Source organism: Herpailurus yagouaroundi, unplaced genomic scaffold (assembly GCF_014898765.1).
Source record: "Herpailurus yagouaroundi ecotype Mexico unplaced genomic scaffold, PumYag 140, whole genome shotgun sequence".
Classification (NCBI taxonomy): Eukaryota; Metazoa; Chordata; class Mammalia; order Carnivora; family Felidae; genus Herpailurus; species Herpailurus yagouaroundi.
In genome coordinates, this window is record NW_024412395.1 from 83,262,849 (window position 1) to 83,282,359 (window position 19,511).

At 40.4% G+C, this 19,511-nt stretch overlaps 1 protein-coding gene and 1 pseudogene across 1 annotated transcript in view; one reads left to right on the plus strand and one right to left on the minus strand.

Moving 5' to 3' along the window:
* The window catches only part of PARD3B (par-3 family cell polarity regulator beta), a 1,026,938-nt gene that overhangs the window by 57,609 nt on the left and 949,818 nt on the right, over positions 1–19,511 (plus strand). The gene's annotated exons all lie outside the window — the stretch shown is intronic.
* On the minus strand, positions 6,288–8,855 carry LOC121030952 (anionic trypsin-like; annotated as a pseudogene).

The following is a 19,511-nucleotide window of genomic DNA, read 5'->3' on the forward strand; positions in this document are numbered from 1 at the left end:
GATGCTGGTGAGGATGTGGAGAAACGGGAACCCTCTTGCACTGTTGGTGGGAATGCAAACTGGTGCAGCCACTCTGGAAAACAGTGTGGAGTTTCCTCAAAAAATTAAAAAATAGATATACCCTATGACCCGGTAATAGCACTGCCAGGAATTGACCCAAGGGATACAGGAGTGCTGATGCATAGGGGCACTTGTACCCCAGTGTTTATAGCAGCACTTTCAACAATAGCCAAATTATGGAAAGAGCCTAAATGTCCATCAGCTGATGAATGGATAAATTGTGGTTTATATACACAATGGACTACTACGTGGCAATGAGAAAGAATGAAATAGGGCCTTTTGTAGCAATGTGGATGGAACTGGAGAGTGTTATGCTAAGTGAAATATGTCATACAGAGAAAGACAGATACCATACGTTTTCACTCTTATGTAGATCCTGAGAAACTTAACAGAAAATCATGGGGTAGGGGAAGGAAAAAAAAAAAGTTAGAGAGGAAGGGAGCCAAAACATAAGAGACTCTTAAAAACGGAGGACAACAACAACAACAAAAAAACAAAAACAAAAAACTGAGAACTGAGGGTTGATGGGGGGTGGGAGGGAGGGGAGGGTGGGTGATGTGTATTGAGGAGGGCACCTGTTGGGTTGAGCACTGGGTGTTGTATGGAAACCAATTTGACAATAAATTTCATATTTAAAAAAATGTGTATGTGTGCATATGTGTGTTCACATAATATATATGCATATATCACACATTTCAGCAGTATACCATTGTTGGATATTCAGGTTGTTAGATTTTTCACAGTGATGAACAGTGCTGTTGTGAACATCTGTCTCTCAAATTTTTTGAATAACCTTCGTTATTTTCTTAGATTGATTCCTTAAATTGGAACTCCTGAATCAGTAGATGTGTATGTTTGTGAAACTTTGGTACAGTCTTCCTACAGACTTTAGTAAGAAATCCGATGAGTTCTGATTACAACCATGCTTGAGAATGCACCTTTTTTCACTTTTGTTAATATGAAGGGGTGAACATTTTGCCATTTAAGAAAGCAGTACTGGGGTACCTGGCTGGCCCACTCGGTAGAGCATGTGACTCTTGATCTCAAGGTTTGTGGGTTTGAGCCCCATGTTAGGTATAGACATTACTTAAAAAAAATCTTTGGAAAAAAAACCAGTACTAATGAAGTTAATTTCTGCTGTGTGTGTTTTGCCTTTGGCTCTTGCTATTGATAGTTTGAAAGAAAAAAATGGACAATAGACACTTTTTGGGAGAACTCTTTCTGTATTAAGGATTTTAATCCCTTGTCATTTGTGGTAAATATACCTTGCAATTTTTCCCTCCTTTTCCTTAAGTTCCTTCTCCTAATTCTCCCATTTGCTTCACTCGGTTGCCTGAATATAGACTTGTAGCTCTTTTGCCCTGTAGTTCTAGTATAGCTTAAGTGAACATTCACAAAATATCACTGCTAACACTATCCATAATATCTTAAAGAAAAAACATGCGGAGTATGGTACATTGTCTGATGAAGGGCATAGGGCAACTTTTAAATGAACTTTGTCTGTAGAGGAAATGTCTTTGTATTTTCTTTTTTGTCCTAGAACTGAAGTGATGAGTTTTCAGTCTTTAGAAGTAACACCCATTCATAGTTCATGCTTTTGTGATGTTGACCAGTACTTTATAGGTCTGCATCATTTTATTTGCAAAATGAATGATAGGGTATGTGAGAGTCATAATATTAAGTGATTGTTTTATATAGACTCACTGAGCTAGATAGTTGAATCTTTTTGTCCAATTGTTTGGTTTAAAATAACATAAAAAAATAAGATTTTTTTTTCCTGAATAATTCTGTTAATAACGAACTTGAAGTTTTTGTTTGTCCCCCCATAGGTAGACTAAGAGTGGAGTGGAGAGATTTCTTTCAAGGACTGATCTTTAAGCACATTTCCTAGATATAGACCTTAAGACCTTTATTTTATAATGAGGTAAAATGTTTGATGCATTGAATCTTCTCATGCATATAACCTCGTTTTCTACTCCATTTATTTGATAATTGTTTCATCATTTCAAATTCAATTTGTAATAGCAATGAACACTCTTTAATATTTTTCTAATAAGGATTAGTTGGAGAGGTTAATATGGTCAGAAATTTAAAGAAGCTCAGAGTCATCTTAATGAGTGTCAGGTAATTAACCTACATGAATAGATTAAAGAAATCAAGCAGGCACGCTGATGGGTTTTCCTTTCAAGTTCAAATTTAGAACATCATCTGTGCAGTGGTTAGGTCTTACACATTAGACGGTGATTGCTATATTGTTTTTTAATATATAAAAAACTTAACAGTGAAACGTTATTAGAATTCCTCATCAAATTTGATTAATTGAAGAATGATTATGATATGTGATGTGAATTTTGAATTCTTATATGTGAACGATTTTTTTTTCAATAAATAGTCTCCTCCAGATGAATTCCTTTGCAAATCAGGAACCAGCGCTTTAATATAGAGATCTCCTCTTACAAGAACAAATCATAATGTAAAACTTAAGCAGCTCAGGACCTGCTTCATTTAGGTCTAAGAAACTTGCTGAAAATGATTGTCACTATTATCCTAGGGATGCTGTTTTTCAAATTGAGATGAAGAATTACCTATTTCTGCGGTCACTGTAGGATTAAAAGACAAGTTCTGGAAGTGATCCTGAGTGGTTCCAAGGCAAGACTTCATCTAAATTATTCACATGGATGACATGTATCTTCTTAAGGAATTCTAGAAATTTATGGATGATTTGTCCTTTGTTTAGCTAATTACAATTGAGTTGATCTAAGCTATTTGTCTTTCTGGCCCTACTAGAGGTGGCATACAGTTAGTTGCTACCTTTTTTTTTTTTTTTTTCTTTCTTTTTTTTTAATACGGCAATTCTAGGTCAGGGAGAAGCTCAAACCGGAGATCATTTGTTTTGATCCCCTCTTTGAGGGTGAGTTATTTCTGGTCTTAAGCAAATAGCACCGCCTTGGTACGAAATCTGGATTTGTTCTTCAGCTCTGCCACCTGCCGTTTACTCCTTCAGCCTTACAGTTCTGTTTTGTACAAGGGGGACACAAATTTTGTCATGTGGACAGAATGAGATCTTGCTTGTGGAAACATTTTGTAAATCTGCTAAGTAATGCAAAGGTCAGATGTTTCATTGTTAACTTCGTAGGACAAGCTTTTCCTGTCCGTCTTAGGTATGCCCCTCCAAGCTGAATATACTCCCTTTATCTTGACTTAGTTTGCAATCTCCTGTTCTACTCCCTGTCTACAACCCCTACCTAAGAATTTCCTTAAATAGTAGCAGAAAGAAACTGCGAGAATCTGGTAATGAGTTCCAAAGAAGGTGGAATGTTAGAATTAGTTGTATACACACCATTTCTGACCTGTGAATGGTAAAAATGTCAGTGGAGGTCATAATGTTGGATTTTAATCTGCACTTTGTGGCCTGGTTGTTTCTCATTGGCACAGACTTTAGGGCCAACTCTCACCACTATGTAGCCAACTATTCAAAAGGGAGACCAAGTGAAATCAATCCTTTTTGGGCTCTTGTTGTGTGAACATCTCTGTGCTGAGAGTTGGTGTGAGCAGGTGAGATACAAAGATTAAGAAAACAACAACCCAGAAATCTTTAAACTTCTTACTCTGGTTAGAAGATGGCATATCACATGAAAGTTAGAAGTTGAAAAAGCATCTCTCAACCACTCCTTTGGTGATTTGGATTTTATTTTCTGTTTCCCCAGCTATATTGGGAATGGTAAAGAGCTATCTTTATAACACTTTGTATTGCCATGTTGACCAATGCTGTGGTTTACTCTTAGCAGATGCTCAGTAAATATTTTGAATCAAGCTATAGAGCCAGGATAGTTATAAATCCCTCTCTACTTATGAGAATAACAGTTAAGAGGACAGTTATTACTGATGCTAGGTTAATAGCATCCTCCGAAACTCTAAGGAGAGCGTATTTAGTTCTCTAAATTATATAGCTCTGTGCTCACTTATTTATCTTTGAAAGTGGTCAATAAAGAGCTTCTTGCTCAGCACAGGAACAAGGAAGTGCAGCAGAAAAGTCTTTAAAGTCAGAAAAGTTGAAAATACTGAGTCCTTATCACATAACCTGAGGCATTTGAGTTAATTTCCTCTTACGCCTTTATAACTCCTATTTTATTAAATGTGCTGTCTGTCAACCTCTGAGAGTTTTCTTGATTTTTCTGGATCTGGCTGTCTAATGGCACATTTTGTTTTAGAAATACAGTGTTTTAGCTGTGGTTGAAATAATTTGTGGGTCTCGATTAATTTACCAGTATTACTTCAGAAATCCTCCTAAAACGAATTTCGGTGGTTATTGTTTGTTAATTTCTCTGCTGGGGCACATTAAGCCTGAGAAGTAAAGCGATCTGCAAGGTCTGTGTGAACTGTTTGGATCCCTAAGGACCATCAAGAACAGATAATGAAAACACTGAAAATTTCTCCTCCTAATGTCAGTGTTTTTCTTTAAAGCAGGCCACAAGGCATTTTTCATTGTCCTAATAACCATCTGTTATAAAAATGTAGAACCTTAATGCCTGGTAAGTACATCTTGCTAATTCTGCCTTATAAACTACGCTGATTCACTCCTCACACCAGTGCTTTTGGCTAATTCCAAAGGGGACTCGGCACACCCAAGAATGTGAAGAATGCAGTGCAAAATCCAACAGGAGTGTTGGAAAAACACTTCCGCCCTTGAGTTGCACTCCGTGTTGGTGTGAAAGAGCTTTGTTCATTTTCTGCCTTAGTTTCCCCTTCAGAAAACAGTGACACGCCTTTCCAGGGGAGTTCACCTGGGCACAGACTGGAATGATTTTGTCAGGTTCAGGCAGCCCTCTTTGGGGTAAATCCTGGGGAGATTTCCTTTCGCCTGATCTGCTACCACCTGGCACATAGTAGGTATGTTTGCTGGATGAGTGATCAATATTTATTGAAGACTATTTGGTTATTTCCACTTACACGTAATAGCACCGGCTGACGAGGGTGACACGATTGCGTTTGTCATTACTGACCTCATTTTCTAATCTCTGAATATTAACAGTGTTGAGACAGAGCATTTGTTTTATAGAAAAAGGTGTATTCTTTGTGCCTTTGACATCCTGAGTGCTTTTCCTCACCACCGAGAATTGGACAAGGACAATGCTTTGTTACAAAAGGGGCAGAGGTCATTTCGATATCTTGTATTTAGCTCTATTAGTATTCTTTAGATTTTACTCCGGAATTCTTCATATCAGAAAAAAAAAAAAGTTTTAATATCAGCACAAGAAGAAGATACAATCTATGTGGTGGTGAGTGCCCAGTGCAAATACTAAAGTTCTTTAAAATGAAATTTTCCCTTTAAAAGCTGTTTAACATCCAGTCTTTCCAATAGAGATGTTGAAAGCAGAAATATACGTCTGCTCCTCAAACTCCTGTTTTCACTCTTTCCTGAAACATGCTGAGAAACTGAAAACATTTACTTCATATATTTAAAAAATGTTTGACTGAAGTGATATACACACGAAAGTCATTTTAGATTTCTTGGGAGGAGAAATTGCCCTTCTTTCTGATGTTATCTTTTACTCAGGTGGTACCTGGAGGTCATCTCTGGAGTTTGGGGCAATCAAGCCAGACCTAGGAAGGCTTTTGTTTTTATACTTTCTTTGCTTGTAAAGCCATAACGTATTCATGGTTAACCGTGAACCAGAGGCTCTTAGTATTAGAATACTGGCTGCGTATTAGACTCACCCAAACACTGCTCCCAGTAATTGCTTTGGGCTGGGGCTCAGTATTTGGCCGATTTAAAAGCTTCCAAGATGCTTCATACTGCAGCCTGGGCAGAGGATGGCAGTGGAGTGAGCCAGGGCAGATGAGTAATGATGGAAGTTTTCATGTAGCACTCATTTTGTGGTGAACCAGCCTTTTTGGCTCCATTTTTGTTGTGTAGATGGTTTTGATTCTAATCTCCAACCTTAGTCTAAGAAGCACTTGGGGTAGTGGAACTTGCTAAGAATACCAGTCCTTGGGGCCAGTGCACAGATTGTAACTCAGGGAAGTGAGGGGTTGAGCATACCAGCCAGTGATTTTAATAGAGATGGTTGAATTTCAGGGTTCCTTTAATCAGTGCCATGTTCCAGTGACCTAGTCCAGTGTTAAGAAATCATTCTAAAACACACGGTCTTAACATACCGACATCATTGTACCTCGTGGGCTTATGGGTCGGGTATTTGCTATAGTTTGGCTAGGGGAATGCTTCTGTTCCATGCAGTGTCGGCTGGGGTCACTTGGTGATATTCACCTGGTGGCCGCTCTGCAGGGTCCAAGATGGCTGGATTCACATGCCTGGCACCCAGGCATAGAGAGCTGGAAGGCTGGGCCCAGCTGTGCCCTCTGCATGTACTGTTGGGGCTTTCTGACAAAGCCTCTTAGCTGGGCATTTGTGCTTACAAGGTGACTCAGGGTTCCTAGCATTTACAAGAGAGCCAGGAAGGAGCTTCGGGGTTTCTCAGGACGTAGGGTCATTTCTGCCACAATCTATGGGGTCAGGCGAGTCTGTAAGAAAGCCTAAATTTAATGAGAGGGGAATTAGACTCTCTCAGCAAGAGGAATATCTAGGAACTTGAAGCCAGCTATATCACCCCCCCACATAAATAGGCAAAAGTCATGTTGTTCTGACCCTATACAACTTTCTGAGTTACTGATTCATAGTTACTAGTCCCTGTCTTCATACAGGGGCGTAATGTCTTTTACCTGGTTAGTTTTCGGTGATTTCTAAAAGGTATCTCTACCTGCATAGCAGTGTTCTTTGATTCATCGTATATGTGACACAACTAATCTTTCTGAAACACGATACTAATCGTGGGACTCCCTTTCCTTGAAGTGTAAATGGGTCTCCTCACCTCTTAGTCTAAGGTCGGTGGCAGGAAATGTAGTGTGGTGGTTAATATCACAGACCCTGTCTGAGTTCAAGTCCTGATTCTGATATTTACTCACTTTGTGACTTTGGGCAGTGTACTGTACCTGCATGTTGCTGTATTTTTTGTTTGTTTGTTTTGTTTTTTGTTTTGTTAACAGGCTCACTTTATTAGCATAGTGATGGTAGAGGGAATTGGGGTTTTAGCTGTTGGCAGCTATGGTCTCCTTAGTCCAGTCTACAAAAATCACACACCTTGGTGTAGACTCCCGGCTTCTTCTTCTGGGTGCATCCATAGTCCCAGAAGACAATTTCCTGGAGCTCACCATTGCAGACCACAGGGCCACCAGAGTCACCCTGGCAGGAGTCCTTGCCTCTCTTGAGGAAGCCAGCGCAAACCATGTTCTTCATGATCTGCCCAGGGTAGGAGGCTTCCCCCTGGGCCTGACTCAGCAGTGTGGCGTCCAGGCACTGCAGCAGGTCGGGGTAGTTGGTTCCAGAGCCCAGGGTGTTGCCCTAGCCAGAGAGAAGGCATTGGGTGCCAGTGGGTACACAGGTGGAGGTATGGAGGACACCCAGGTAGTGAGGGCTGCAGGAGAGAAGAGCTTGACGAGCATCATGTCATTGTCTAGGGTCCAGCTGCTATCATCGGGGTGGCTGAGTTGATGAACTTGCTCATCCCCCTCTAGGACATTGATGTTGTGTTCCCGAGAGCCTCACTTGGATGCAAGACTCATAGCAGTGAGCCACGGATACCAGCCTCTTACAATTTCCCTTTTACAGATGAAACAAGTAGCTCAGCGGGTGATTGTGACAATTCAATGAGTAATATATGTAATGCCTTAAACTGTGTTGGGACAAAATGGTTTTTATTATTGTTGCTGTTAACATTTTTATGGTGAGGCATTCAAGGCCTGTCATGCTCTATTGCACCTTATATTTCCAACCTTATTTCCTATGACTATTCCTGCAATCCGTGCTGCCCCCTCACTCAGCTGTCTCCTGTCCTGTCTTCCTTTCTTCCTGTCTTCTCCTTGCTGACTGCTGCTCACGCTATCATCTGTCAATGGAAAGCTGACTTCTCTCCCCCCTCTTCTTTAGAAAGGGGTTTCACTCCAAGGCTTTAGACGGTTTTCAATCAATGGAAACTAGAATTTTATACTTCATTCCATGACCCAAGCACGGTTATGTTTGGTTTCTCTGATTCTCATATACATTTAATGCAATACTACTTTCTACCCTGCCTGACTTCTGCATTTGAGTTTCCCACAAGTGTAGCACAGTACTGTGCCTTACATATTGGGGTTTAAAATTTAGTATGGCATCAGAAAAGTTCAGGCTATGCTGCCGTAACAAATCTGAAAATCTCTGGCTTAAAGTAATCAGCTTATTTCTCGGTCATGCTGTCAGCCCCTGGTGGGTCATAGGAGATCTCATTTTATCATCTGGGGCCCCACATGGAGGCTCCATCTTACAATATGTTTCCATGATTATAGAAAATCAAGGAAAATGTAAATTGATGCACTGGCTCTTAAAGCTTCTGCACAGAGACACGCATATTACTTATGCTCAAATTTCTTTGGCCAGTTACATGTCAAACCTGAATTCGAATGGGTGGTGAAGTATGATTCTTCCACGTTCTCAGAATAAGAGAATCAACAACCTATGAACCAGCTCCAGCGGCCACAGTTGACTCCCTAGTTTTATTACCTATTTCTGTAAGATGCTGCTAGGTTAATAGAACCAAGTTGCTATGAAAGCTTCACCTGTGTGCACCTCAGTATCATATACCATTCAATTCAGGTGAGTCCATGGGCAGTCCTTCGGATCCCCTTTGGATGCTGCTCTAAAGAAAACAAACAAAAATCATTCAGTAGCTGTTATGTTGTGTTTATGGTTTTTCTTAGAAATATTAAAGCCTCAAACATTCTTTTTCATATATTTCTTTAAAATTTTTTTTAAAGTTTATTTCTTTTGAGAGGGAGAAAGCAAGAGCAGGAGCAGGGAAGAGGCAGAAAGAGGGAAAGAGAGAATCCTGAACAGGCTCAACGCTGTCAGCACAGAGCCAGGTATGGGACTAGAACCCACCAACCATGAGATCATGACCTGAGCCAAAATCAAGAGTTGGATGCTTAACCCCCTGAGCCACACAAGCACCCCTATGTGTTTCTCTTAAAACCCCCAAACCTTTCTTTCCCCTTGTAAGAGTGCTGACAACGCTGACTCCATCTTTGGTCTTCCATCTTGTTCCTATTTGGCTAATGACCTCCCTCAGGGCTATGTGTTCAGGTTCCATGGAGGTTAAATGTATGCTCTGACTGGAATGTGGAAGGCTAGTTCTGATCTCTAAAGTGGCACACAGAAGACTCCAGAAATTAGTAGAGATGGCTGGTACACAGAAGCTCCCACTTTACATAACTGGTAGAGATGGCTGCCTCTCTGAAGGCCCTCACTTCACATTAACTAGTAGAGATCCTCTGGTACACAGATGGTGTCAATTTAGATGGCTACCTGTTGACCTTACCACAGTGCCCCTCGCCCTATACAATCTGTGGGCTAAGGTCCAGACGTGGAGAGTAAGGGTGGATAATAGCTGTGTGCTGCCTGGGTCATTTGTCTGCCACATTTCCACACACCCCCTCGCTCCATTAGTAAGTTACCCTGAATTAAGCTCCGTATGCAGTGGTTTGCTTCGTTTTGGGTCCAAAGTGCCTTCTAACCTTGGGGGATACTTGACTCACCCTCCTTTACCTTCTGACACCCCTACCCTTTGATTATTGCTTTGAAGTAAAAACTGGTTAGCAAGACACAGGTGCTAACTTTAGTGTGCTAGAACTACGTGCTAGGTGACTGTAAAATCGGCTCCTGGGCACAGTCACTTATTTTGGGGGTTTACCAAATTGAGCTTGTTGAGTAAGGTGATAATGATCTTCGCAAGTTGGAAAGATAGTCCATAGACAAGATGTTCGGTAGCTCAAATTTAAGATAGTAACCAAAAGGAAACTATAGAAGATGCTGACAACCACATATATGAAAGATTACATTTATTAAATGCAACAATTGGGAAGTTTTTTGTTTCTGTAATGTAATCCTCAAGAAGGCCCTCCATAGAACTTTGCTTTGATTAGTTCTAAGAAGTACAGACTCCAGGGAAGCCCTTAGAGGTTAGGGGATTACTGTAGAGGTAAGGATGGCAAGAAGAGGAACCAGGTCATGACTGACTGGTTGAATAGACCAGCACAGTAGGGCTTCCATTAACATTTTAAGTTGGCAACATTCTTCTTTAAAAAATTTTTTTTTTGTTTTAAATAAGAGCATTTTTTTTGTTTTGTTTTAAATAATAAGATGAAAGGGGCAGAGAGAAAATCATGAGCAGTCTCCAGGCTCACTGTAGAGCTGGACATGGGCTCCATCCCATGAGCCTGGGACCATGACCTGAGCTGAAATCAAGAGTTGGGTGCTCAACTGACTGAGCCACCCAGGCACCCCATTGGCAACATTCTTATAAGGACTTCATTTATAAGGACCAGAAATCGTTGCTTGTGTGTCTACTTGTCCTTTGTGAATGATGTGGAAAAAGTAGGCTATGAAAGGGCAGAAAATTATGAAATGAATACAGTGGCAACAAAGGATTTGAGAACAAAGCAGATGAAGGGTGTGGGAGGGGCTACACCTGTGAAGGTACTCAGCTGTTTTAAATCCCCAGAGAAGGGTGTAGTCTCCGGTTCCTGTAAGGGACCTTCCTGGGAGGGAATTAACTCTTTAATTGCTTAGTGTTACATTCCTTAGGAGTTGTTAGGTAGCCAAATCCGATGACAGAAGAATGTAGTAATGGAAACTATGACCTATTTCTTTTTAAAAAAGTTTTGAGAGTGAGAGCAAGCAGGGGCAGAGAGAGATAACAAAAACTAAAGGAATTCATGACCACTAAACTAGCTCTGTGGGAGATCCTCATGGGGACTCTGTGGATAGAAGGCAACAAAGACTCCAAAGGACCAGAGACGTCACTCCAAACATGAAACCTACGGATAACACAATAACACTAAATCTATATCTTTCAGTAATCACTCTGAATGTAAATGGACTAAATGCCCCAATCGAAAGACATAGGGTATCAGAATGGATAAAAAACCAAGATCCATATATATGCTGTTTTCAGGAGACTCATTTTAGACCTGAGGGCATATGCAGATTGAAGGTGAGGGGATGGAGAACCATCTATCATGCTACTGGAAGTCAAAAGAAATCTGGAGTAGCCATACTTAAAAACTAGACTTTAAAGACTGTAACAAGTGATGAAGAAGAGCATTATATCATAATTAAGGGGTCTATCCATCAAGAAGAGCTAACAGTTGTAATTGTGCCCCCAACTTGAAAGAATCCAAATATATAAATCAATCATAAGCATAAGCAAACTTATAGATAATAATATTATAATTGTAGGTGACTTGAACACTCCACTTATAGCAATGGACAGATCATCTAAGCAGAAAATCAATAAAGAAACAATGGCCTTGAATGATACACTGAATCAGATGGACTTGATGGATTTATTCAAAACTTTTCTTTCCAAAGCAGCAGAATACACATTCTTCTCGAGTGCACATGGAACAGTCTCCAAAATAGATCACATATTGGGTCACAAAACACCTTTCAACAAATATAAAAGGATTGAGATCATACCATGAATATTTTCAGATCACAGTGCTATAAAACTTGAAATCAACCACAAGAAAGAACTTGGAAAGCCTCCAAATGCATGGAGGTTAAAGAACACCCTAATAATGAATGGGTCAACCAAGAAATTAAAGAAGAAATTTAAAAATATATGGAAGCAAATGAAAATGAAAACATGACCGTCTAAACCCTTTGGGATGCAGCACAGGCAGTCCTAAGAGGAAAATACATTGCAATCCAGGCCTGTCTCAAGAAGCAACAAAATTCTAAAAACAGAATCTAAGCTTACACCTCAAGGAATAGAAACAAAGCAGCAAAGAAACCCCAAAGTCAGCAGAAGAGAAATAAGATTAGACCATAAACAAGCAATACAGAATCCAAAAAACTAGTAGAACAGATCAATGAATATAAGAGCTGTTTTTTTTTTTTGAAAGAATAAACAAAATCGATAAACCTCTAGCCAGACTTCTCAAAAATAAAAGCGAGAGGGGCGCCTGGGTGGCGCAGTCGGTTAAGCGTCCGACTTCAGCCAGGTCATGATCTCGCGGTTCGGGAGTTCGAGCCCCGCGTCGGGCTCTGGGCTGATGGCTCAGAGCCTGGAGCCTGTTTCCGATTCTGTGTCTCCCTCCCTCTCTGCCCCTCCCCCGTTCATGCTCTGTCTCTCTCTGTCCCAAAAATAAGTAAACGTTGAAAAAAAAAAACATAAAAAAAAGAAAATAAATAAAAGCGAGAGTACCCAAATAGATAAAATCACAAATGAAAGAGGAGAGATCACAACCACCACCACAGAAATACAATTATTAGAGAATACTATGAAAAATTATATGCCAATAAACTGGACAACCTGGAAGAAATGGACAAATTCCTGGACACCCACACACACTACCAAAACTGAAAAGGAAAGAAATAGAAAATTTGAACAGACCCATAACCAGGGAAGATACTGAATTGGTTACCAAGAATCTCCCAATAAATAAGAGTCCTGGGCCAGATGGCTTCCCAGGGGAATTCTACCAGACATTTAAAGCAGAGTTAATACCTGTTCTTCTCAAGCTGTCCCAAAGAATAGAAACATCTCCAAAGGCAAGGAAAATAAAAGCAAACTATTGGGAACTCATCAAGATAAAAAGCTTCTGCACTGCAAAGTGTCAATCAACAAAACTAAATGGCAGCCAATGGAATGGCAGAAGATATTTGCAAATGACATGTCAGATAAAGGTTAGCATCCAAAATCTATTAAGAACTTACCAAACTCAATGCCTGAAAAACAATCCGATGAAGATATGGGCAGAAGATATGAATAGATACCTTTCCAAGAAGACTTCCAGATGGCTTACAGATAAGTGAAAAGATGCTCAACATTGCTCATCATCAGGGGAAATACAAATCAAAACCACATTGAGATACACCTTATACGTGTCAGAGTGGCTACAATTAACAACTGAGGAAACAACAGATATTGGCGAGGATGTGGAGAAACGGGAACCCTCTTGCACTGTTGGTGGGAATGCAAACTGGTGCAGCCATTCTGGAAAACAGTGTGGAGGTTCCTCAAAACACTAAAAATAGAATTACCCTATGACCCAGCAATAGCGCTGCTAGGAACTTATCCAGAGGATACAGGACTGCTGACTCATAGGGGCATTTGTACCCCAATGTTTATAACAGTGCTTTCAACAGTAGCCAAATTATGGAAAGAACCCAAATATCCATTAACCGATGAATGGGTAAAGAAGATGTGGTTTATATATACAATGTAATACTACTTGGCAATGAAAAAGAATGAAATGTTGCCATTTGCAACAATGTGGATAGAACTGGAGGGTGTTATGCTAAGTAAAATAAGTCAGAGAAAGACATATCCTATGTTCTCACTCATATGTGGAATTTGAGAAACTTAATAGAAGACCATGGGGAAGGGAAGGAAAAAAAAATAGTTATAAACTGAGAGGGAGGCCAACCATAAGAGACTCTTAAATACAGAGAACAAACTGAGGGTTGATGTGGGGGTAAGGGAGAGGGGAAAATGTGTGATGGCTGTTGAGGAGGGCACTTGTTGGGATGAGCACTGGGTGTTTTATGTAAGTGATGAATCATCCCGAAGCCAAGAGCACACTGTATACAGTGTATGTTAGCTAACTTGACAATAAATTATATTTAAAAAAAGTTTTATTTATATTTTGAGAGAAAGCAAGAGCAAGAAGGGGAGGGGCAGAGAGAGAGAGAGGGGGGGAGAGAGAGAATCCCAAGCAGGCTCCGTGTAGGGCTCAAACTCACGAACTGCGAGATTGTGCTCTGAGCCAAAATCAAGGGTTGGAGGCTTTACCAACCAAGCCACCCAGGTGCCCCTAAACTGTGATCTGTTAATGCAGATTTTCATCATGTGAAAGCCATGGTATTTTTTTTTTAAGACTTGACAATCCAGAAAGTAAAACCCTCTATCCAGAAAGATGCACCTGTGGGTGCCATATCGTGCTTCATTTCGGGGGTGTGTAGTGGGACTCTCAGTTTAGAATCCTGGCAGAACCAGCAAGGGGAGGTTTTTATTTTTTAATTTTTATTTTTTATTTATTTTTTAATTTTTTTTTCAACGTTTTACTTATTTTTGGGACAGAGAGAGACAGAGCATGAACGGGGGAGGGGCAGAGAGAGAGGGAGACACAGAATCGGAAACAGGCTCCAGGCTCTGAGCCATCAGCCCAGAGCCCGACGCGGGGCTCGAACTCCCGGACCGCGAGATCGTGACCTGGCTGAAGTCGGACGCCTAACCTCCCAAGGGGAGGTTTTTAAACTAGTTTGTATGCCCAGCAGTCATCTACTTCAGAAATATCTGGTGGTAAAAAGTGGATGTGTTGGTGGTTTTAGACAGGCAATAAGGGGGAATTTGTTTGTTTTTAATTTGAGGCATTTTAAACAGCACATGCTTGTGTATTTTAAAAATATTTGCTTTAATGCACCGCTAAATATTGTAGGGGGCAAGGAAAGTTTGCAGAACAGCACATTTGCTTGGGGAGAAGGTTTCCATGGCTCTCCTCTAGCTGTTATATGTTTACATCCCCCAGAACTTTCACTCTGGCTTTTTTCCCGGGAAAGAAAGCTCTGCCCTTTCCCATTCTTCTACCCTTAGTGTGTGTGGGTGGCTTTGCATCTCCTGGGGGAGGGCACTGGGAGTAAAGCTGAGCAGAATGCTCCTTGGCTCCCAGAATCTCAAGCCAAATGGATTTGTTCTGAGCTGGCTGGGTCTCACTTTCTCATAGTTCTGCCTGGAAGGAGATGAGTTTTGGATATGATGTGTCCTGAAAGCATAAACTCTTTATTAGCACAGATAAATCAGTTGGCTCAGTAGATTTGGGGAGCACTGGTAACATTCATAAATCATTGTGTAGGGCTGTTGGTTACCTGGGAAATACTCAGATTACGATTCCCTGACTTGGACGTCATCGTGCTTTCCCTGCCTCCCCTCACGTACGTAACACGGACAGGTTTCTGTGATGGTGACGATTTTGAAGGTGAAAGGATTTCAATCTTTAATTTACATTTCTCAGAATAATAGAATGGCTACAATGTGTTGTGTTGTGGATTAGGGAGAAGTCTGAAACTGATTTAAAATCAAAATGAGACTTTGCACCTCAATCTGACATTGCCTCTCTATATTATAAAAACTTCCAGGGGCGCCTGGGTGGCTCAGTCGGTTAAGCGTCCGACTTCGGCTCAGGTCATGATCTCGCAGTTTGTGGGTTTGAGCCCCGCATCAGGCTCTGTGCTGACAGCTCAGAGCCTGGAGCCTGTTTCATATTCTGTGTCTCCCTCTCTCTCTCTGACCCACCCCTGTTCATGCTCTGTCTCTCTCTGTCTCAAAAATCAATAAGCGTTAAAAAAAAATTAACAAAACCCTTCCAATTATGAAATAATGGTGTAGGTAATACCTTGCTGCGTTGGTCTGGAGTTACACTTATTTTAATATGAACTGGTTAAGGGCGGCTCAGTCGGTTAAGCGTCAGACTGGCTCAGGTTATGATTTCGTGGTTTGTGGGTTCAAGCCCTGGGTTGGCTCTGTGCTGACAGCTCAGAGCCTGGAGCCTGCTTCAGATTCTGTGTTTCCTTCTCTCACTACCTCTCCTCCACTCGTGTGCATGCTCGCTCGCGTGCTCTCTCTCTCTCTCTCTCTCTCAAAAATAAATATTAAAAAAATAAACTGGTTAAAATTTACAACTTGTACTTCTGTGTCTAAAGTTAAATTTGAATGACATTTTAAAGGTGTTTTCTTCCGTAACAGGCTTTTGGATTTGTTTAGAACATTTTGATTTTGAAAATTAAGTCTGAGAGGGTCAAGGTAAAGCATCTAATACCAATTTTTTTTTTTTTTAATAATCCTACAACATTTCTCTGAGTGTTTTGACATTGGAAAATTCTTCTAGAAAGAATTAAAGTGGTCAGTGAAAGATGGTAAAATCTGGGTGTTAATATTTGCCACATTAAATCATTTAAGTAATTTATCAGCAGAGTTCTGGCTTCCTGTTCCCTTGTCCTTTATAGAGTCACTTTGAATATTACTCCGCTTCACAACAGGCTCTTTCTCTGGGTAGGAAAAACCTTGTCTTCTCTACCTCTGAGTGTTCTGAGAACAAGATATGGCTAGTTGGTCCAGTTTGTGTTACTGCAGCCCAATGATTTTAACTATTTATTTGCTTAGCAGTATTGCTATCATATAAAATTTAATTGATACGTGCTTGAAGAATTGCTGTCAGATTTTTGAAGACCTCAAGGACATTTTACAATTTACATCAAAAATGGCTGTTTTAGGGGCGCCTGGGTGGCGCAGTCGGTTAAGCGTCCGACTTCAGCCAGGTCACGATCTCGCGGTCCGTGAGTTCGAGCCCCGCGTCGGGCTCTGGGCTGATGGCTCAGAGCCTGGAGCCTGTTTCCGATTCTGTGTCTCCCTCTCTCTCTGCCCCTCCCCCGTTCATGCTCTGTCTCTCTCTGTCCCAAAAATAAATGTTGAAAAAAAAAATTAAAAAAAAATGGCTGTTTTAGCACTGCATTTTCCAACCACTTCCCTGATGCCATCCCTCCAACAGCAGAGGGTAGCACCTTGCAGGCAGAGTAATTCTGCAAGCAGAGCAGGGAGGCCTTCATCAAGGGCTTCCTTGCCCATACTTTGATGTTTCGTAAACACAAAACAAAATTTTTATTCCGGCTTCTAACTAGAATTAGGGGAGCGGTTCGCTCAGCAGCCCAAATGCATCAGAGATGAAAGGAAATAGGCTGGGAAACTACTCCTGGAGCCAGATGAGAAGTAGCTGAATGTGCTGTAGATGAAGAAATCCTTGTAGCCCTCTTAGGGTACCCATTTAGAAGCATCCTATTAAAATTTGCTACATAGTTAAAGCTGACATTTTGAACCCTGTCTGAGAAAGTGGGAAACCCTTGTCATGAATAATGCTATGTAGAGCAGTAGATTAGGACTCCTACCTTTTATCTTGCTTTCAATTCTAATGTGGCATTCCATTCTCTGTCACTTTAGTTAAAATGTTACTTGGGAAGGCAGAGGTCATTTGAAGATTGTGTTGTGGCATGTAAATAAAACTAATAGTCTTTGTTTTAAAGTTATACCGCCTCTCTCCGCTTCATTCAACCCCATTCTAAGGCAGAGAGACCTTAAAGATTTTTGTCTGATTCGGGTTTATAATATGTATCCTCTAAATCAAAAGTACAATGAGGAAAACATTGAAGCAGTCTCATTTTTAACGTTCTTAGTAGAGTTACAGACAGTATAAATTGGAAAATGTCTGCAATTATTTTAAAATATGCTGATCTGCTTATTTTAATTTCTTCTGCATGTATCACATGTAAAAAACTTTGCAGTATTTAGGAAAAAGAAAATATATAAATGCAAGCTTGCAGGACATAGCAAAAATGATTGAGTTTGTTTCGTTCAAGCCTGTCACCTCTTAAACTAGGCATGCCAGACCTCAGTCATTGAAGGGGCTGAACGAGCAAGTGGAGAAATAAACATCTGCTGTTGCATTGTAGACAATGCGATCCTGCAAACATATGTGCTATTTCTAATTCTTGAAAGATGGCATCTTCGTGTTCCTTTTCTCATTTATTGGGGTGCATATGGAGAAATGTACGCTATTCGGTAGTGGAATGTGTAACGCTGAGTGTTGGGGAGACACTGGGTCGCCCCTGCTCAGCTGTGGTTGGTTGTTGCCTAGAGGGAACACTGGCGGTCTCTGGTCAGATTTTTGTTTTACAAGAGAAGATAATCTTTTCCTATTCATTAGGTTGCTTTTTCACTTTGTCGATGATTTCCTTCAATGTGCAAAAGCTTTTTATTTTGATAAATTTTTAATAGTTTATTTTTTCTTTTGTTTCCCTTGCTTGAGGAGATATATCTAGAAAAGTGCTGCTAAGGCTGATTGTCAAATTACTGCCTGTGTTTTCTTCTAGGGGTTTTATGGTTTCAAGTCTCACATTTAGGTCTTTAATCCAATTTGAATTTGTTTTTGTCTGTGGTGTGAGAAAGTGATCTAGTTTTTCTGGCACCATTTGTTGAAGAGACTGTCTTTTCCCCATTGTTTATTCTTGGATCCTTCATCATAGATTATATAAGAATGGGTTTATTTCTGGGCTCTGTTCCAACGATCTGTGTATATATATTTATGCGCCAGTACCATACTGTTTTGATTACTTCAGCTTTGTAGTATATCTTGAAATCTGGGAGAATGTTACCTCCAGCTTTATTCTTCTTAAGATTGATTTGACTGTTCAGAGTCTTTTGTGGTTCCATTCAAAGTTTTAAGTTTTTACTTGAATTCTAGTTAGTTAGAGGCACCTGGCTGGTTCAGGTGGAATAGCATATGACTCTTGATCCTGGGGTTTGAGAGTTCTACCATGTTGGGGTAGAGATTACTTAAATAAATAAGTTAAAAAAAAAGAGATTACAGTTAGTTAACATACACTATAACATTAGTTTCAAGTGCACAATATACATATTTTAATACTCAGTTTTTACATTAGTATGACTAAAATGTGGTTCAAAGCTGAGCCACATAGTGTACTATAATTACAATTTTTTGCTTGCACAAATATTATGTTTTCCTGTTTTTTTTAAATGTTTCTTTTTGAGAGAGAGAGAGCGAGCATGAGTCAGGGAGGGGCAGAGAGAGGCAGAGACACAGAATCCAAAGCAGGCTCTAGGCTCCAGGCTCCAAGCTGTCAGCATGGAGCCTGATGTGGGGCTCAAACTCACAAACCATGAAATCATGACCCGAGTTGAAGTCAGACACTTAACCGACTGAGCCACCCAGATGCCCCTATATTTTCCTGGTTTTAATAATGGTTTCATTTTGTTTAGTGATATTCTTCTCAATATATTTCAGACACATCTGGGAAATTTCTGGGAAAGGATTCTTGAGAAGTTTTTTTTTTTTGACGGTTATGTCTGAAGATGTCTTTGTTCTTCATTCACACTTGATTATTAAAGTCAGATTCTAGGTTGAAGTCATACTCCTTCCTATTTTATTTTGTTTTCAGCATTATTGTTGAGAAAGCCTCTACTTATCTGCATTGCACCTATAAAACTTCCCGTTTTTTCCCCTCCAATCATATGAAATTTCATGATGTGTGTGGTTTTTAAAATCATTTATTATGCTGGTACTTGGGGCATTTGCTAGAGCTTTTATGTCTGTAGACATATCCTTAAGTTTTGGGAAACATTACTGCAACCTCATTCCCCTCCTCCCCCAGCCCACCCCCAACACACACACACACACACACACACACACACACACTCACACACACACCGTTTTTCAGTTGTTTCTGACTCGACTCTTCTGCATGTTGGCCTTTCTGGAGTGCTCCTCTGAGTTTATTACCAGTGTTTTGT